This window comes from Dermacentor andersoni, chromosome 2 (assembly GCF_023375885.2).
Source record: "Dermacentor andersoni chromosome 2, qqDerAnde1_hic_scaffold, whole genome shotgun sequence".
NCBI lineage: Eukaryota > Metazoa > Arthropoda > Arachnida > Ixodida > Ixodidae > Dermacentor > Dermacentor andersoni.
The window spans coordinates 223,533,116-223,551,520 of record NC_092815.1 but is presented as its reverse complement, the minus strand read 5'-3'; the positions used below and the strand labels follow the sequence as shown (position 1 = coordinate 223,551,520).

Below are 18,405 nucleotides of genomic sequence, written 5' to 3'. Positions count from 1 at the left end.
ACTAGGATGCCATTTGATCTAAATAATGCCCCTGCAACCTCTCAGAAAGTCATGCAAAGCATTTTTCGATTACTGAAGCCATGACATGCGAAATGTGGTGTCCGCGTGTGCCTTCAGTGGTTCGCCCTCGAGCTTCACACTAATGACATGTCTTCAAGCGCACATGTTAATAATTTCATCCCATCTTCGATTAAATCTCTTTTCTAAAGCAAGCCCTCAAGAATGTGAAACTGCTAGCCTATCAAACTATAATCAGACATGAACTCAAACACGCATGTCCCCTATGGCGCCCACGTCAGGTGCAACTGTAGCACCCATTGATGCCACTTTGCACAGAAATAAGTGAAAAACCGTGAAATAAGGTTAATCCATTGAACATATTCTTATGATGTCAGTGTGTTGTCACTGAAGAATCCAATTCAATTACCCTTGCTAATTGCCACCGTATCTCCACTCTCTCTTTCATAGTATCCTTAATCACGTACATCATTCCCACTACCTGCATATCACACCGTACTGGGCCCTCGCACTCACAGGCCCATTCTTTTTTCGAGCAGCGCCAAATCATCATCATCATCATCATCATCCTATTTCATATCCACTGCAGGCCAAAGGCCTTTCCCTGCGATCTCCAATTACCCCTATACTGCACCAGCCGATTCCAACTAGCGCCTGCAAATTTCCTCATTTCATCGCCCCACCTGGTCTTTTGATGTCCTAGACTGTGCTTCCCTTCTCTTGGTTCTCTTGGCATCCATTCTGTAACCCTAATGGTCCACCGGTTACCTAAGTTACACATTACATGACCTGTCCAGCTCTATTTTTTTTTTTCTCTTAATGTCAATTAGAACATTGGCTATCCTCGTTTGCTCTTTGATACACACCGCTCTCTTCCTGTCTCTTAACGTTACGCCTAACATTCTTCATCCCATGGCTGTTTACACAGTCCTTAACTTGTTCTCGAGCTTCCTTGTCAGTCTTCAAGTTTCTGCCCCATATGTTAGCACCAGTAAAATGCACTGATTGTATACCTTTCTTTTCAATGATAATGATAAGCTTCCAGTCAGAGCCTGACATATGTGCTCCAACCCATTTTTATTCTTGAGTAAATTTCCTTCTCATGATAGGTGTTCCCTGCGAATAATTTATCTAGGTAAACGTACTCCTTCACAGACTCTAGAGGCTGACTGGTGATCCTGAACTCTTGTTCCCTTGCCAGACTATTGATCATTATCTTTGTCTTCTGCATAATAATCTACAACCATACACTTACACTCTCTCTGTTAAGGTCCTCAATCATATGACGAGTTACGACAAATGAATAGACATCAACAGAGAGAGTGTAAGAGTGGAGCTCATTAATATGCAAAAAGACAAACGTAATGATCAATAGCCTGGCAAGGGAACAAGAGTTCAGGATCGCCAGTGTGCCCACCAAATGGCCGCCTGTGCACCTACATTCATGCAACGAATTATAAACTAAATTAAATTATGGGGTTTTACGTGCCAAAACCACTTTCTGATTATGAGGCACGCCGTAGTGGAGGACTCCGGAAATTTAGACCACCTGGGGTTCTTTTAACTGGTTACCTTTTTTACATTCATTTCATTCTTTGTGCTATTCCAAGTATGTACTTCTCTAAATTGTGTGCCCATATCGTTCATGTGTGTTGTACTTAAGACTTGACTTGTACTCTGAAATTCCTAACTAATGTATAATGAATATGTGTACACCTACCCCTTATGTAATGCCTCTATGAGGTCTTTAAGGTAATAAAAGTAAATTAAATGAACGGCACCCCTTGTTCGAGCACGTCATCAATCTTCTTTGACACTGTTAAGAGTGAAATCTCTGTGTATTCTGCAACAATGATACAACATTCACTTAGATCAAAAGACTGCCCACAGCATCCAAATGAGCAGCAAGTCACAATCGCTGAATTATACATTTTATCTCAGTTGAAAAAGAAATCATACTCGTTTACCGCCTGTTGAGCGGTCAGAGTGTCGTCAGTGCATGGCTATGGCGAATGCGGGATGAATTGAGCTGTAACCGAAACATACAAGGACACATTCGCTGACGAGCAAAGCACTCTGTAGCCAATTTATCTCGGTGAGCGTGTTTCAAAATCTGTTAGGAGGTGTGCCAGGGCAAGGTTGCTCCACTGAGAAACGGGGAAGAGTCTGAAAATAACAAATGATAATCGCTGTGGAATGGCGCACTGCCTTTTCGGTGGTCTGCGCTCCTTTTAGGCAGGATTTTCAAAGCTTGGGAAGCTTGGCGAAACAAGCACACACGAGTTGCGATCGCTCTTGCGCAGCACTAATACATCAAGCAAGCGGGGGGCAACGCATGCCAATAACCGCGGAAGCGCAACGGGGCGCTGCCACGGTCTGTCAGCGCAGTGTGCACCGCGATCAAACCCAGGGCGATCCAAGACGCCCCCGCTCCGCTGTTTGAGGTAACGCGATGAGGGCCGAGCGAGCATGAACGCCGGCTCCCGAATACGACATCGTTACGCACTTACATGGTGAACACTTGGACGATGACCGCTGTCCGAAATGCGTGCGGGAACGCTGCTCCTCTGCCGGACCACTGACAGCACGATGTGGCGAGGGCCGGGAGAGGGTTAGAGCGACGAGCGGCAGGTTCGGCTATGGGCCACGCCGCTGTTCGATGCCAGTTCTTCTTGTGGCACTCTGACAGACACACGACACACACCGAGCCGGCCGCCACACGTAGGGACGTAGGCTAGTAGGCCTGATCAGAAATCTCGCCAAGTATCGTCATTCAGGGTTGCCGTAGCAGGGAGACAAGCAACAGAGCCTGGTAGCCAGACGACCAGACGACAACGGCGAAAAGGCTGCTAGATGGCTGTGCTGTGTTTCCGCCAACGGCGATGTGCGAAGAATGAGGTGGCAGTAGGAAAAAATAATAATTGTAGAGAATACATATTGTATTCCGTAATAAATAATTATAGTAAATGTGCGTTTTTTGATGGTATAATGTATAGTGATGGTATGTTTCGCGAGCCAAGCTTCACGCAGCTTCTTGTCCTACGGCTACGTGTGAATAAGGCTGACACCGGGCTCCGTGGCGTCATAGAGTTTCCTACAAAAATTACTAGAGGAAACTCTGGCGCTAGTGTCTACGGGAGCTGCAATGGGAGTGGTTGTCCCTGCATGGGAATTATGGGAAGTACATGGATTTGCCTAAACTTCGTCCTTTTGGCTTCAAACGGCTTTGTGACTTTGTAAACTCGTCTTTTTCAACAGTGTATTGCGCAGCAAATAATTAAATAACCATAATTAAACTTGCCCGATGGCAGGATTCGAACACAGGGACTCCAGCGCAGAAGCCTGATATTGAAACCATTAAGCCACGGACGCATGTATCGACAAGCGAATGAAACGCCCTTACGAATTTATCGCGGGCATGCCAGTGCCTTGAGACGCTTGGCGCATTTCGATTTGGCCACCTGGACAAGCTCAATCGTTGCAATTAATAGCAATTTCACGCGTTCCTGGCGGCTTCTGCACTTCGAAGAATATAGATTGTGCTGAAATTTACGACAATAAGATTTATATAGCGTAATATGCAAAGTCACAAGAACGTCTGAATCTACAAGCACGAAGATCAGACAAATCCATGTACTTCCCATCATTCCCATGGTAGGACAACGACTGCAGCGCCAAAGTTCCCTCTAGTAGTCTTTGTAGGAAACTCGATAGAGTTTCTCACTATAATGTAGTGAGAAACTCTATGGGAAACTCTATGCCTTGCGTACGTTTCTCACTAAAACACTCACTCTAGAGTTTCTCACTATAACACCTAGAGGGAAATCTGGCACCACCGTCTATGGGAGTTTCCATAGAGTTTCTCACTACACTAGAGGAAAATCTGGCGCTGCTGCACTGTGGTATGCATGGAAACATCATGGGAATGTCGGTATGTTGTGACTTCGGATTGGCATCGTTCTCGTAGAGACAGGACACATTGAACCTTGAGTTTCCTACAAAAATTCTTGTAGGAAACTCTGTGCACTTGAAGACGCGCTTGGCAAGTACTCCAAGTTCCGTCTGTCACAATGATTCATTTTTTATTAAAACAGCATGTGAAAAGCTGTTTTAGCTTTATTATTATGCGAAAACATGTTTTGTTTAACAATGAGAACTTGTTATTGTGTGTACGACTACATGTTATGTAAAAAGTATCAGCGGGCCGCTAAAGTTGGAGGACAGACGACAAGGTTCGCGCTCGCTTTGAAACAGTTGGTCGTCTGTTCTTGCTTTTCTTCGCTTGGTCATGCATAGTGGGTGAGTAAAGATGTAATATGCGTGAATGGAAACATTTTCTGAAGATTTTACTTTGAGAACGCGTTATTTGCGTAGCTATATCCACGTTTTAGACGAAGCCTCTGACAACACCAGCCAACACGAGCATCGCAGACACATATACCGTCATTCCCATTACGGCACGGTGCCCCCTTAAGAAACTCGCATAGACGGTGGCGCCAGATTATCCTCTAGGTGTTATAGTGAGAAACTCTATGGGGTAGGGCCTCTCCTCAGTTTCATTCCTCCATGATACCATCACATTTTAGTATGAGGTGTTCCATTGTTTCTACATGTTTACCCCACACAGTATATGTGTCTTCTTCTTCGTTAAATTTCTTTTTATAGCTCCGCGTTCTAAGACATCCTGATCTAAGACATAGTGAGAAACACTATGGGAGTTTCCATAGAGTTTCTCACTATTGGCCTCGAGCTCCACGTCACGCCGACGGTAGCTGGCGCCACCGTCGGCGTGACGTGCTATATATGAGGGATCACGTGTACATAGCAGCCGCGTCGGCTGCTTCGGGAGCGCCGAAGCGAGCTGAAAACGAAAGTTTAAATTCCCTGGTACGCTACAGTCATCATCTTTAGTGGCGAAATTTTTCCGCTTCGAGTGTCTCCTTTACAACGCTTGAAAGCACTACAATATGTAGTGGCTGCCTTTGAAGGCGCGCAACATGGTAGGCTACTGCTCGGGGCCGCAGTGCCGGACGTACGCAACGGAGCCCGGTGTCAGCCTTATTCACACGTAGCCGCAGGACAAGAAGCTGTGTGAAGCTTGGCTCGCGAAACATAAAACCGGCAAACAGTCATCGGCTACAACTCGGGTATGTAGCAAGCACAGACGCGAGGAAGATTTCTGGTACTGCGCCGAGTCTGCGATGTTCGGAAAACGCGCACTGAGACGCTCGCCCGAGTCCTCTGCCCGACTAATGTCATGACGGTTTGGTCTATGAACTTGTCGATGCTATAGATACTGGCAAGTTCACTGGAGTGGAAAGGGAGCGGTAAGAAGCACATTAAAAAAAGCATGACATATGGTCATGTTTGTGTTATGAATTAATGCACAGGATTACAAAAAAGAAGCTTAGGGAAATCGCACGCTGAGAACACCGATAAACATACAGTGTGTCGCAACTCGAGAAATGATATTGAAACGTCCAAGAATTTAGAAGAAAAAAAGAGATTGAATCGTCGCGATGGCACATCAGTCCCCGTAGGCGTCGAGGTTTCTACAAAAAAAATTATTTTTGAACAGCTCTGATCAACGTTACTAGATTATTATCTAGCAGCGATGGCTCTGATAGCGCCCATGCAACAATGGCTGCTTGTATATTGTCAGATGCTCATATTCTGCGGCCTAAAGCTCATGACACGGTGCGAAAACGCGCACGCAGCGAAAGCGAAACAGTGCGCGGACAACCATGTAGACGCACAGTCGGTCGCTGCGAACCTGTGCGATCGCTGCATTGAGGCTTCATTTAGTTATACAAACACTATAAGAGCATATTTCACATAGTTTGCTCTCAGCGTTTGCCTACCTTTCACGAAAGAAGCCGGTTCGGGAGACTCCATCGCGGCGACCGCGCGCAGTGGCGTTCACTGTACGTATTCGGTAAAGGGATAGCGCCTGTAAACGATTCTGTGCTTTTAGTTTGCCCAAGATTATTATTTAGACAGTAAAAAACTTCTCTCGTTTCGAAAGTACTTACAGAAATGTCCGAGAAAGCTCCCGCGTGGTGTTTTCAATGAGCGCTGACAGCGAAACCTATGAGGAGCGGGCCGCGTGATCCCTCATACTACGCCAGCGAGGCGCTTCCGATAGATGGCGACTCCGTAACTCCTCGCCGCCATAGAGTTTCCTACAAATTTTTTTGAGGAAACCATGGAGGAAGGAAACTGAGGAGAGGCCCTACCCCTCTGCGCGCTAGGAGAAAAGTGTAGAGGAAATGACGCAGTAGGTTCTCCTGTTTTGCTGTTTTTTATTTCTTTGCTGTAGCGGCCACGCCTTTCGGGCCACAATGGCGGCTTTGTTATTGTTCTGTGCGCTCATACGTGTTGCTCCGTAGATTTCGTACCGTGGCAAAAGCGCCGTGCGGGCAGGTTTGCGTTGGTCTCCGTGTTTTGTTGCGCTCCGTTACCTGGACCATGCTCTACCGGATGTTGCTGTGGCCAGGTGGGAAAGGAGGAACTAAAGTTGGTGAAACGAACGCGCATGCAAAGTTGTACGCAATGTACCGCGCCATCTTTAGACTTTAGACTAGTGGCGTTTGCTTGAGGCGCAGTAAAAAAAGCTATACTCAAATATTGTCGCGTAAAATCTAATTTTATTTCTGCAGTATGTTATATAATGTACAACATGCTACATAAACTTTGTATGGTTTTAAGATGGAAGCATGTTTTACTATGGTTTATCACCAGGACACACCAGGGTATGCATACTTGTGCGATTCTGTTCCAGATTTAACGCCAAAGAATAATTATTTATTTATTTTTGCAACAGCGATAGCAACCGTGCATGTACTTATATAAAAATACTCATCAAGTATTTATGTAAATAAAAATGTTGTATTGTGAGAAGGTGTTGCGCACTTGAGCGTAATGCTACAAGTGTCGTCTGCTACGACGCCTGCTCGCTGCAAACGCGAGACCTTTGTCGCAGACGACAGGCACTTGCGAAAGGCTGCGTCGGCTGTCACGATTGCTGAACGTCTTCATCAAGTACACTTAAGCACATCTGCTGCAGTGCGAGCTAGGACGCTTGTGGCCTCCTATGAGTATGCTTTATCATATTTTATATTGACGTACTGTTTCCGAAGCGTTATGACGTGGCTTTGCACTTACCCATTCTGCGACACTAGACTACAACCAGGAGGCAGCAACCTTTCCTACCACAAGTAAGTTTGTGTTCTCAAAGTCCTAAAACATGCATTTCAATTAGCACATAAACGAGCAATGCATAATGAAGCCCTCAATAAAATTTGATTGTCAAGCCGCTAGAAGTACAACTGTCTATGTCTTGTATCAATAGTGCCTTCTTTTTCGTATTCTGAAGTTTCATAAAACACGTAACGCTGCAGCGCCAACCTAACACACTTAAAGGGACACTAAAGTGAAAAATGATTTCTTCTGCATCAGTAAATTACCGTTCTACAGCGCCAAAAAACACAACTCTTGCAACGCTAAGACGTTTGGGGAGCCAGAAAAAGCGCAAGAACGAAATACGGGTGGCGACAACTAGAGTTCCCGCACCTGAGGGCTGTGACGTCTTGGATTTTGATGGCATCTTCTATGGGGCCTACTAATTATATATAGCGGTACAAATTGACTACATTGTGTTCTCAAGGAACCAAATATTAAACATGGCAAGTTTCGGGAACCTTTATTCAGCCAACGCGGCCCAAATGCGAAAACATACTTTGGAATTCCTGACGTCACGCTGACGTACCAGCACTGGGGTTTCGGCGCGAAATTCAAGTACTGATACTTGGACCTTCACTTTCTCATCTAATGATCAAACTATTTTTTTGAAATGACTGCCTGCAGGGTTCTCAAACAATGCTTCATTATTCTAAACTGATTTATTGTTTCGCTGAATGTCCCTTTAACAAACCAAGGCGCAAATGATCAAAACATATTCTTTCAGCGTCTAAGATGCCGTCGCTTTCTCGTCAGGGCTACGACGCCACACCGCGACACAAAGATCACCCCAGTCGCTGGCCCAGCGCGCTATCTCCACTTCGAGCTACATAACAAAGGCAGATAGCTTTCCGTTATCAAGTTATAGCATTTGCACTTGGAGCGAAAGCAAAACTGCCAAAAAAATACTTGTAGACTAGTTCGCCACTCAGTAGAATGTCAATCCGAAGCAGCGCCCGATTTCCCTCTAGGTATACTAATATGAAACTGTATGGGAAACTGTACCTTCCACAGTACAATGGAAATAAGAGTAGCGGTGGCGTTGCGAACTAAAGTATGCGACCGAGAGATGGCGCCGACACTATTATCATCATCATTACGTAGTGAGCAACATGACCGCTACTGTAGCGGGCGGTGGGATTCGTTGTGGTATGGTGGCTAGTTGTGGTTTTCGCTCGCTGGTTCTGGGTGTTTTGCTGCCGCTTTCGGAGCGGTGTTCGTGTGTACTTTAAAACGACTATCGATACCTTTATTATATCGCCACGTGACCGAGAGGCCTCAACTGGCAAAAAAACACGTCAGACATGTAAGCTTGCATTGTTTATTGTATCGTGAATGAAGCAGTACATGACCACAATTTTCGTACAGGTCAGGTGGAGACAGAAACACAGATAGTAATCTATTTGACGGAATTGAAAGCTGAAATCGAGCGAAGTTTTTTTCATCGCGTTTGGCGTGCCGCTAAAGCAAGGACAACGATATTGTGCTGGCCTACACTAGTACTTGTGTTGCATACAGAGATGTTTGACGAGTTCCATACTATATGTATGTTGTCTGCCTTCGACAATTTCAGCTAGATTAAAAAAAGAAACGTAAGAAGCGCTCAGCAAACATTTACTGTCAGTAAGGCAAGCTCGAGCTGCAATGTCGCATTGTTGTCATAACACATTGGCGGTGGGCGCGAAGTCTAGAGGGGAAAAAACGTTATGCTAAATTTTAGATCACATATTGTGTGTTTGATATTTTTACTGCACATATAGTGTTCAGCTGCAGCAGTAAAGGCTTTGACACAAGTGGAGTGCTCGTAAGAAGGCGAGTAACATTATGGAGACGACAGTGCTTACAAGGACCTCTGCCAATATTATGCGTAAACAAGGACTATAAATAAACATAAAAGTATGCCCAATTAATGCTCACGGATCCTTGTAAAATGCAATTTACGGTTTCATGTTGAAAAAACATCTTGGTTTGCATGTTCAAGCAATGCAAAAAGGTTACAAGGAGATGAACACTTCAGTTGAGTAACAGAGGTGAGCAAGGAAAGCCTAAGCCTGTAGCCAACGTTTCAAAAATCAAACATATTTGTCAGGGCGGGGACGAAGATAGGTTCCCACACTGAGGCTTCCCTTGCTCATCCACTGTTGATTGGCTGAATGTTAAGCCAAACTTGGAGTACATTTCAAAAACTTTTTGTGAACACACGGTCCTCAGGTATGTCATGTGCTGTTTGAAGAGAAAGAAAAATTGATTTTATTGGTTCGTCATGTTTGAGCAGTGTGGAGTAGGCGAGTTGTGTGAAGTTGCCTGTTCTAGCCATGGCTTACGGTGCAGGGCTAGCCTAGTTACTGATTTTTGCAAATTAAAAATGCAATATCCAGATCTAATTCTAACCCCAGCACTTACCATCTTAACAATGCTCCCTTAGATTTCATCATGCCCTATAAATATATTGGTGTACACATTACAAATAATTTAAGTTGGAACAATATAGAGTATGTCATTAACAATGCAATTCACCTGCTCGGGTACTTACAGTGCAACTTTTCCAAAGGGCTGTCTACTTTAAAACTACACCTTTACAAGACGCTAATACGCTCAAAACTTGAATATGCATCTGCAATATGGCATCCCAGTCGTTTTAGTCTTACTACTTCACTTGAGCTAGTGCAAAATAACTCTGCGCGTTTCATTCTTTCTAATTATAACTGTACCGCGAGTATAACCTTAATGAAGCTAACCAGCACTTATTCCCCTAGCTAGTCGCCATGTTTCGCTATTTCAAAAAATTTTCCGTCAAACCACACTTCACGACGACTTCATATCGCGGCCTCAAGTACATCTCAAACTGCATCGATCAGCGCAGTAACGCAGGGATTGATTCTCGCTATACGAAGTCTTTCTTTCAATCTTTCATCCCCCGCACATCTCAGGAATGGAACCACCTTCCCTCAAGTATCGTGGCCATCACCGATAACAAACTTTTTTTGCAAAACATTACCTAACATTGTATAATCAGGATAATCATTGTATTACCAAAACTCACTGCTCTTGTTTGTTTGTTTTACTCTGCTGCTTTGTAACCAATCCCGCCTTTAATGGCATACGGCCCTGAACATACTTTAAATAAAAAAAATAGAATAATGAAGTGCAGAGTGACTGCCAGTGTTTCAGTGAACATGAAGTATCATTTCCTCAAAATTGCACTGTGCGGTTCTGAAGGCTTTAAAATTCTTTGCAGTTTCATGTAACAAATTAACGCTATGAAGGAGCATGTGATACGAGTTGGTAATGCCCGTCAATTTGATTTTCAAATAGCAAATGACAGAATTTGTGCATTACCAAATAGGAGCTTGCTACATGACGAGAAAAGAAACAAGTTGCGACTCAACTTGTTACTTCTCTGACTGTCACAAAATGCCCTTAAAATCAAGCAAGTTTGTATGTCAAATTTTAGTATTCCCGCTCGGTAATATACAAAACTGTAGACTGTTGCTTTCCTGATAGCGCTCACAGCCCTCTATCTTGTAAACTTGCAAACATTTCGTGGTGAGGCATGTAGTTCAAGAGGACCTGTTGTCATTATGGTGACCGCTGAGCTTCTTATGGCTTGGCATGGGCAGCTTGCAAACCAATAATCTCTCTTTTGTCCTTCTTCCTGAAAAGAGAAATCATGAAGTCATGACAAACATGCAAGCAAAGAATGGCGAAACAGAAGTTTCTCCAATTAATGAACAAATAAGAGTTCTAGTTGAAGTGTTCAGAAACATACCTTGCGAGGATTCTGCCTCTGTGGTGTCATTCACTGGTGACTTGTACGTCCAGAGACAATAGAGTCCAAAGTGGTGATAAAATGTGAGCAGCATCTTAGAGGCTAGAGGCAAAAGAAGAAAGCCTCAGTTACAATGGTGGAAGCGTGGGTGAGTTTGTAATTCATGTATGACTAAGAACAGTGCACAAAACGCTCCATGACAGAAAACACACAACACTGTTTTGAGTGTGCATTTCTTTCAATGGTGTCCTTATGCGGGCTGTGCTTTGTGAAGCCTCAATTAAAATTTTGCCAGCTACTAGGTAATAAACACAGTAATTTTATTATGTATCAAATATTATTATTCCAACTTGTGGGAGATACGGGGGTTCTCCGTACTCTTGGGACAAAGGAACAACAACACAGTTGGTGCAAACAGTTACAAGGGCATTTATTGCACCTTTCATAGATCAATGCCTGCTAGCCGAGTTACTATCCCCAAAACATGCCGATGGGCGCGCGACAAATCTAGAAGTCCGACTTACCGCGACCGCATTGCGAGCGAATATGTTCGCCCCATGCTGGATCCCAACGCCTGGTCGTTCGCGTGTACAGTCACGCGAATGGTGGCACGTTCGAAGGCGGCCACGCGAGACGGTCTCGCAGAAGCATGGATTGGCGCGCGCGCGCGGTACGTCCGGCGCTGTTCGCCGACCCGCCGGGAAAGAGACAGCCCCTTGTCCCTCGGCGCCCGAGTAACCCCGCCGCGGCGCGACGGTCGCGACATCTCTCGCACCGCGCTTGTACCACGCCGCGGGCGCCAGGCCACGCGAGCCGTGCGGGAAAACAGCATATCAGGGGATGCGCTATGCGGGAAAAACATCAGGGGACGCGCGAGAGTCGCGCATCCCCACAAACTGTATCACCGGAAGTACACTTGCACTAATGTGCTGCGAATTTATCACAGTGCATCATTCATGCAGACACAGCCAAAACTATTTATTTTTTGTACTGTACTCCGTGTTAGGAATTTTAGCAACGTGGCAAAATAACAAGAGCCTTGTTTGAATTGCTTTTGAAGACCAGTAACTTTATTATGATTTTCCACTTTGAAAAAAAATGACTACAGCAATCTGTTTTACCCGCCTTGCACCCGAAGAAAGTGAAAGTTGAAAATGCGAAGCAGTGCTTTTTGACTCACCGGTGCACACACCCAGAAGCTGCAAGGTTAATCCGCTTTCTTGGGCGGTTTCCAGGCAGACTGTACTCGGTTCCAGAGACAAGTTTTCACGCTAGCTAGCACATTTTTTTCAAGCAACCCGTCATTACGCCAGTGAAACGCCGCAGCTGATAAAATTCACCGTATTTAAACACGATCGTCTGGTAACGGCTATCGAATGTCGGATGCCTAAACTGGCTGAGATATTATTGTTGGCTAATTAAGACGAACCTGCGTGATGCTGCACAAAGAAAACGACCACCCCGTTCACAAATATAACCGCCGTACAATTTGAATCGATAAATGGCACGGACTGCAATCAATACCAGTGGGCTGTTACTTATCACACGTCAGTGAGGTCTCAAAACTATTATTCAAGTAATAAAGCACAGGGTTTAATAACGTAAGTTTAATAAAAACAATTGTCTGTTTATTTTGCAGAAAGTTACACGTTAACTACGTTTGACGGTTATTATGTGTACATTTATAGATCAAATATTGAGCCGCGTTGAGCGCCCCTAGCAGAAAAAATACAAGTATGCGACCGAATTACAGTAGCTCCACTTACGCGCTTATGCTGGAACGCGCTGCGGTTGATTTCTCGCCCTCTGTGGCGATCGCTAGAACTTGTAGTGTGCGAGGCCTGACTTTAAAGGGACACTAAAGTGAAAAAGTGATTTCTTCTGCACCAGTAAATTACCGTTCTACAACACCAAAAACACCACTCTTACAACGATAAGACGTTTGGTAAGCCAGAAAAAGCGCAAGAACGAAATACGGGTGACGACGCCTACTTAAAGGTCCCCTGAAACGGTTCGGACACATTTTGTAGACGCGTAGGGTACAGCTAAAGTAGAACATTCACACCACAATTTAAGTGAAGCGTTACGTATTAATGGAGCTACAAGCGATTACAAGTTACCCTCCTCCCTAGCCATGATTTTCCTCCTCAACTCGTTCGCCGAGCGATCGCGGCTAAGCTCCGCCTTCACTGGTTCTGCGCCACGATGCGACGTCACATCGTCCACTTCGTCACATCGTCCAAGCGAGAGCTATCGAAGCAGCGTGCGTTGCGAGCATTCTGTGGCAGCGCCGAACGTGTCTGGTATTGCGGTAATAACACACTAGCTGAATGTTAGACCCAACGGTGGAGGCATAAACTCAAGCTGATCAAGGAACTTTATGTTGAATTCCAATGGTAGATCGCGAGCGCTCGGCTGGATCGCGTCGGAGCGCGTGCTCCGACACGATAAAAGAGGTGCTCCCCAGACGACTCCACACAGAATCGACTCCTGCAACGCACGGAAGTGACGTCACTTTAATAAATTAAACTAAAAACAATTGAAATATATCAAATCTTACTAAACAATGCGTTTAACTTGCAAAGATATGAAAGAAAGTTGTTTTATGCGTTCATTAATGTACACATTTTGATTAAAGACATCAACGCAAAATGATTTCAACTATACTGTCATGCGTTTCTCTATAATAATAGTCAGCGTTCAATAGTACAAGGCAGAAAAATATTATGCTATCTATCAGGTGCCTGCAGAGATGGAAAGCAATTTTTTTGAGCGTCTCGTGCGTCACCCGAGAGCCCGAGGAATGTGGTGGGGCTGCAAGCACACGCACGCTTCTCCCCCGTTTCCTCTCTGGAGCAGCAGACGACAAGCTCTGCAAGCGTACATGCCCACGTTTACGTCGCCGCACGCTGTGTTTACAGCAGTCTCCGAACGCCGCAATATGGATTTATATACAGTGTGACGGATACGTGAAACTGCAGTCTTCGCACTGTCACTCGAATGTTTCCTCGAAGGGTCGGGCCCATACGAGTTCTTTGCTAGCTGTCTACCACAAAAGTTGGTCACCACGATTCGTTTTCGAGATCGAAGCAGCCAGTGAACCAGTTTTGACAACCCTTTTCCTGCAGCGCCGTGCGTCTTAATGTCATCATAGCTGCGCAAATATTACTGACTCGGATCGCGGAGAAACCGATGCGGCCGCCACCATTGTGCTCAATTATAAACAGAAGCTTTCTTTTCCTGCGTTCCCGGGATTAGCCGCGTCGTAGTGCTTATCGTCGAGTAAATTGAGCGGATCCTTGAAAGAGTAACAGTAAACTGGGCCGGTCCCGAAGATCTTGAATATGTATTCAAGATAATGTATAATGAAAGGTACGGTGACCCAGTCGTGGTTGCTTGTTGAGCTTGGAAGGCTTAAACAGAAGCAAACCCATGCTTTGCCACTAGCCAATTATCAAATAAGGGAACACATTACGAGGTCAGGCAAAGAATGCACCTGGGGAGGGTGGGAGCTTCACATTTCGAACCTATTTCCTATAGTGATGCACATTATTAAGATTCTTTTATGTGAAATTGCTGAACGAAAACAAGTAAACTTCAAATATGCTCCACATTATAGCTATTATCATACTGAGCTTAAAGCCTCCTTAAATTTCTGTAATAAGTCTGCCCCTGGCACTTTATGGAATTATACATCCACAAGATATTAAAACACTTGCATCCTGAAACACTAATGATTCTTTAAATTATAAAACAAAATGTGTCATTTCAGGCATCTTCGCTCTGCATAAAAAAGAAAGCCATTGTAATTCCTCTTCTCAAGGAACAAGATTAGGATCCATCTTTGGCAGCTAGCAACAGGTCTGTGATACTTACAGTAGCTGTCTATGCAAAGTCTTCAAGAAAATGATAAATCGCATCATCTCCTACACTCTCTAGAAAGCTAAATAAGGCATATCAATGCGGCTTTAGGGAGGGCAAGTTGACGATCAATGACAATCGGTATACACTGAGCCCATCAGGTTCTTTCTAACTACATATTTGCAAATATAAAAAAAATCTTGTTACACAACATGGCACTATGGAATCTTGTGAGGCTTACCATAAATAAGCATCTGTGACATGCTGAGCACAACAAAACTATGTGAGCCCATCTCACCCCGCTATTGGTTTTTTCGTCACGTACAAGGCAGAAACGCCCAACTCACCATACTACTTGAATTGCATTGCAAGCCTCTCATGATGCCATATCCATCTGTACAGCACCCAACGTAACAATAGTGCAAGTCCCTCTCTATCACTTACGATAAAAGATTCATTCACTTACTGCAGTGAAGCAGCTCAAACAAGTTACAGTTAAGAATGCTACAAATCTGTCAATAAATTCACATACTCTACACTTCCTTACATCTCAGTATTGAGGTGCACTGAGTACAAGGGCACAGATGGAATTGGTTCAACCATTTGGGTAGACCAATTGGCTCAATCAACTGCCTCATTTGTTACACCTAACTGTATTCCTCCATCTAACCTAACTGTAATCCCCATGCTCTTCACCACGCACTGGAATCTTGCCTCTGGTGGGACACGTATATATGTGCCTTACTTCCCCGATAAGTCTGCTCCTTGCCTGTGACCTTACCCGGACACAGGAAATATCTCTTCAGAGATTTTGTCCTGGAGCAGCCCTTAGACAATCCATCACTTGGGCTTAGGGATCGCCTAAAGCTGACTAAGAAATGTGCCCCAAGTGCTCAACTCCTGTAGCAACATCAGTGGCATATACAGAGGGGGAGGGGGCCACGAAGGACACATCCCCACCTTCCCTCTACTCCCTCAACCTCTGCATCCCCAGTCAAGTGCGCCACTTAGTAGCCTCATGCTAACATTCACTCAGATTCTGAACACTGTTGCCACACTGTAGTAGATGGCATGTCAAATTCTCTGAGCTATTTACACGGCCAACATGCAGACTGCCATTCACAATGTATGTTAAGAGCATTGTTGCCAGATCTTGGACAGATCGGTCCTTGGAAATCGTTTAATGACCCTTGCTAAGCATTTGTCACCTCAACAGTAACAATGCAAAGAGTGCGACACCTCATTCCTTAAGCTTCCAAGCATGTGCTAGGTGTGCATATATGCAACTGCAATACTTCGAACTGAAATAGAAGTATACATGCTCAGAGTTCATCACTGACGCCTCAAAATCACAAGCAAGAGTATTGTTTGCAGCACTGGGACTTTCTTTTAATGCATGTGAGGCTGTTAATCTGCAAACAAGCATCCTTACAAGCAAAGCACTAACAGTTATTTTCCCCATAAAATATATTATAGGCACAAGCATTCATAAAGCTGTATTACTACACATTGACTGACTTAGCACAGTGAAAGTAATGAAAACATATAAAAACCACAAAAATGTGGTACTAAGCTGGTTACACAAGTATCTGTGCATGGCCTAATTGCATATGGTGCCTGCTCGCCGTGGCTTAGAATGAAATGAGCTTGCAGCACCGGCAGAGTCCGAGTCCTGAGGGCACAGGCTTCCCCTGAGAATGCTGGTATTTCAGCGCTCATAGTGTGCAGTGAGGTCCCCCTTCTCTTTTGCAAATTTTGACGTGGGCCCCCCTGTAGAGGCTGCCTAGGATACATCTCCGGCTCGCAGATTAGGAAGAAGCATCCATCACTTATAGAGGCCCTGAAAGTGTAGCTCACGTTTCATTCACGGACCTAAAGCTTTTCTTGCGTAAAATGTTCAGAAGCAATTTGCAAGATACATGGAATATATAAAGGGTCACTAATGAATTACACACAGTGCAGAATAACTGAAAGATGGGCAAAGGGGTGCAGATTTATAGCGATGCCTTGCTTGGCAGCACGATGTAACACAGACAAAAGAAGAGAGGTGAAGAAAGTAAAGACTTGGCACTGTATACACAAGAAAAATATTTGTTTAAGGAAAACGCTAATATATACATAGATATATATATGTCCTGAAGCAACAGTATACACAACGCGAAAAATAAATCGCAAAAGTAGATTCACAAAGCCACGTGATAAGAAAACAATGTTAGAGAATGGTAGACATGTACAAAAATAAAAACATAACAATAATTCATTTCACTCTAGGACACACATCTAGATAACTGCATTTCTTGGTCACAAGGGTCACAATTTAAGCCTGGCTAATACATTTGTCTCGTAATTTGTTGATACAAAATGTTTCAATTATTTCACTCATAAATTTGTTACAATAATGGGAAAGCATAAGTGTGTGATTGAGCATGGGGTTACATCCACACGAGTGACAGTAACTGGCCAAATAGTAAGGCAGTCGAGACGAAGTGAATGGATGGTGATGCTTCTGCACTCTCGTGTTACACCTCGTCACAAGATAACGGGATCAGGTATACCAAGTCTAGTTAGCAGCATACACTTGGACGCATGTTTTGTTTGGCAATCAGATTTTGCTTTTTTGTTTTTACCTTTTTACACTTAGTGCAGCCTGATCCCAATGGAAAGACAAGCAAGGTGGCTGGAATTTGGAATGTGGAGAATAAAAATGGATGGCATGTACACATTCTTACCTTCTGATGAGCAGTGAGTCATCAACATGCAACAAATTTGGAGGGTCCACCTGTTCTCCATGTCTTTATGGAGAACAGGTAGTCTAGCCATAAAACATGTCTATAAAATAGGTCTATCCATAAAACAGCATAACAACAATTTATTATTACATTATATTTTTGTTTTTATTTATTTATTTGGCAAATACTATCAGCCTTGCATAGGCTGTGATAGGAAGTGCGATATAATGTGCACCTGTTTACCTTTCAGTAAAGCCCTTTTCCTTGGCAACAATCTACTTTTCAATAACAAAACTGTGAGGTACTTTTCTCAGTGGTGTAGGTATGCTGGATATATATACAGTGTGTTCAACGTCTTAAATCATAGCATTGCCTCCAGTTGAAGGCTTAAGCTGCAATGCTGCAGTGCACATGGAGTGCCAGCTTCCAAGCTATTGTGTGTAATGGCTGTGGAAAGGTCCATAGTGCTTGGTAAAAGACCACACCAGTTCAAATGCTTTATCTTCTCATCTCCTCATGCATTTTAGCAGACAAACATCACTTATAGGCTTGTAATTTTAACAGCAGACATATTTTACACTCCTATACAGCTAACAATTTTAAGCCTGTATACAGCCAATATTTATTATTTATAGCAATCCATTTTTAAGTGTTAAATGCATCATGCAACATTCATGGCATTCTTTAGTCATTCCAGGCCCTTGTACTATTAAACATCAGACATAATCAGACAAAAAAGGGACATCAGCATAAAAAGAATATGCATAAGGCTCCGACTTGCCTAAACTT

At 44.0% G+C, this 18,405-nt stretch overlaps 1 protein-coding gene across 8 annotated transcripts in view; it reads right to left on the bottom strand.

Moving 5' to 3' along the window:
* The window catches only part of faf (ubiquitin carboxyl-terminal hydrolase-like faf), a 607,534-nt gene extending 604,705 nt beyond the window's left edge, over positions 1 to 2,829 (bottom strand). For 7 of the 8 annotated variants that reach the window (XM_072286626.1, XM_072286628.1, XM_055075756.2 and 4 more), the window contains exon 1: positions 2,529 to 2,827. The gene's annotated coding sequence lies outside the window, so the exon portion shown is untranslated. Of the gene's footprint in view, positions 1 to 2,528 lie in introns of all 8 variants that reach the window. The other variant, XM_072286629.1, reaches the window with a different exon arrangement.
* Between the last annotated feature and the right edge of the window lie 15,576 nt (positions 2,830 to 18,405).